This window comes from Montipora foliosa, chromosome 12 (assembly GCF_036669935.1).
Source record: "Montipora foliosa isolate CH-2021 chromosome 12, ASM3666993v2, whole genome shotgun sequence".
NCBI lineage: Eukaryota > Metazoa > Cnidaria > Anthozoa > Scleractinia > Acroporidae > Montipora > Montipora foliosa.
This window is the reverse complement of record NC_090880.1, coordinates 30,230,249-30,232,748: the sequence shown is the minus strand read 5'-3', so window position 1 is coordinate 30,232,748 and position 2,500 is coordinate 30,230,249. Positions and strand designations below refer to the sequence as shown.

The window sequence follows — 2,500 nt, the reverse complement described above, 5'->3', positions numbered from 1 at the left end:
CAGCTATTCAGCTTGTGGACTTGCTACAGTATATCCACCCAACCATGCACTCACAAAGGACAGCCACAACACCGGGATTTTCATCCCCTACTCTTCTCGAAAACTGTGTGGGTTCATTAACGTCCCGCAGGGAACTTACGAACTTGAAAGATATTTATGAGACGGGGCCTACGGTTTATAGTCCTTATCCAACAAAACTTGAAAGTGTAACCATTTGCGGGTGTAATTGACTAATTTCACTATCCCATAATGCAATACGTTTTTTTGGAGGCGGTGGGGGTCTTTACATAAAAAAAAATACAAGTTATTTACTCTTCGGACTGTATCATACTTCAGTGAACTACATATCCATCTTGTGTTAATGCAAACAACCCCCCCCCCCCCCACCCCTATGGTGAAAACCATGACTTAGACTCTCTAGTCTTCTCGGAGAAAGACGATGAACCGTAGGCCCCGTCTCACAACCTTTCACTGTTCACAACCCAGTGGGACGTAAAAGAACCCACGCACTACTCGCAAAGAGTAGGGAGAGGAACTCCAGTGTCGTAGTCTGTCCTCTGTGTTATAGCTAGGGGATCGAAAGATCGAAAAATGTAAAAGATTAATTGGGTCTCTCTCTCTCTCTCTCTCAATATTGTCATCGTATCGTATTTCTTTGGTTAGGGTTACCGTAACTGTATATGTTCGATTGAAGAGGACACTTCATGACAATTATATCTACTGTATTTCCGGAGACTAGTGATGATGAATTTGAGAAGAAGGATAAGGCGACAGTATTTCGTGATGCCGCATTACTTCTCGCTCGACCACCGGTACACGGCCACATGTACACCCCACTGAAAAATGCTTATGGTGTACAGCAAGTTGTTAGGGGAGGTACATTAGCATTAGAGTTTTGAAGCAAGCAACTGTGGACAATCTTCCTGTCGGTGTACGTTGGATCACTGGCTTGATCTGATCGGCGTAATTACAAGTTGAGAAACTAAATATTTTAAGCATAGAAGCAATCCAATGTAAACTCTCATTGTACCTGAAGAAGGCTGGTTTGGCCAGCGGAAATATAGTACACCACTAAAATCAAATCTACGTTGTATCAGCTCTTGCTTAAAATATTTAATTGGCTCCTATTCCCATTTGGATGGGGATGGGTCGTAGGAGATTCAGGAGAAGAGAGGTGATCCTGATCGCATTAAATGAGTGACTGTCTCCATTTAGGGCTACTAGGCTTACAAAAAGCTGTCTCTGGAAATCATGAACATAGACTTGATATGACAGTTGGGCTCCTGGTTCTCCCAAATACGCAACTTTCAACTTCCATTAATATCTTTTGTCTTTATTTTCAGTTGTTAGGAACCCTGTTTCATTCCTGGCAAGATTTACTGCACCTAAAGCCGGAAAATATTCACTGGATTGGGCTTGCACAATCAGTTACAAATGTGACCCACTTAAGCACAATTATCTTGTATTTGCATGCCTGCCTGATGGAATAATAAAACAAATGCTCCATGACAGTATTGTTTTCTTACTTTTGTCCCCATTTGTTCTTGTCTAGTTTTCTGGTGATGAAGTTTTTCCCGTGCGGATCCACTGTTTTGGTCACTAAATGATGAAGTTGTCGTTTCTTCTTCCTCGTTCCTTCTTCGTTCGTTCCTCGTAGTTAGTATCCGTCGTCCTGTACCCGGAGAAAACCTCTCGATGCAGAGTAGAGAACCAACAAACTCAACCCACATGTGACGCCGAGTTTGTGAATCGAACCCGGGCCACATTGGTGGGAGGCGAGTGCTCTCGCCACTGCGCCATCCCTGCACCCCCTGGAAACGCAGAAAAAAGGCAAGGCAAACAAAGCTTTTAGAAAGCCAGTTGTCTCACTGATACATGGCACAACCTAATAGGTCAAAGCTTATCGTGAAGCAAAATCACTCGCTTCTACCACCGACAAGCCTATCGTTTGAGAATAGAATTAAATTGATGCCAAAGCATGAGGCCAAAAGGTCACATTCACATTAATCAACACCAAGAAACTAAAAATATCTCATCAAGAACTATTTTCTTGGAAGAAAATATATCACACAGTAGTATGGAGGTCCAAATCTGAAGTCTCATAGAACAAAAACCATTGCTAAATAAAATCTTAATGGAAGCACCTAAAAGAGGCTTCTGTTCAAATATGTCCTCGAGCGAGCAAAATTATGACAAAGGTAGAGGAAACCAGACCACGTACAAGGAAGTCAAGTAGGCCTGTCAATTTTACACATTGGCTAATGACAATTTTTGTTTTCATTATTTAAGGTACCCCCTTGAGAGTGTTTATATACACTCACACAAAAAGCCCCTTCTTTACCTCATCAACCCCACCCTACCCCCCCCCCCCCCTCTCCCCCCCCAACAAGTTTTGGTGAACACTCCGAAATGTTTATTTTTTTGTCCTAATGCCGTCTTGCAGATATCAGGAAAACGCTGCTCACGAAACGACGAACTGCGTCGCCTAGCGTCGTCCGTG

The 2,500-nt window shown here is 42.9% G+C and overlaps 1 protein-coding gene and 1 long non-coding RNA gene across 3 annotated transcripts in view; both read left to right on the top strand.

Moving 5' to 3' along the window:
* LOC137980420 (protein-cysteine N-palmitoyltransferase HHAT-like) overlaps nt 1–2,500 on the top strand; it is a 96,156-nt gene that overhangs the window by 81,437 nt on the left and 12,219 nt on the right. The window lies entirely within an intron of this gene.
* The window catches only part of LOC137979183 (uncharacterized), a 15,754-nt gene that overhangs the window by 5,651 nt on the left and 7,603 nt on the right, over nt 1–2,500 (top strand). For both annotated transcript variants that reach the window (XR_011118264.1, XR_011118263.1), the window contains exons 5-6: nt 1,344–2,232; nt 2,444–2,500. The exon at nt 2,444–2,500 is cut by the window's right edge and continues 354 nt beyond it. This is a non-coding gene — a long non-coding RNA (uncharacterized lncRNA). The remainder of the gene's footprint in view (nt 1–1,343; nt 2,233–2,443) is intronic.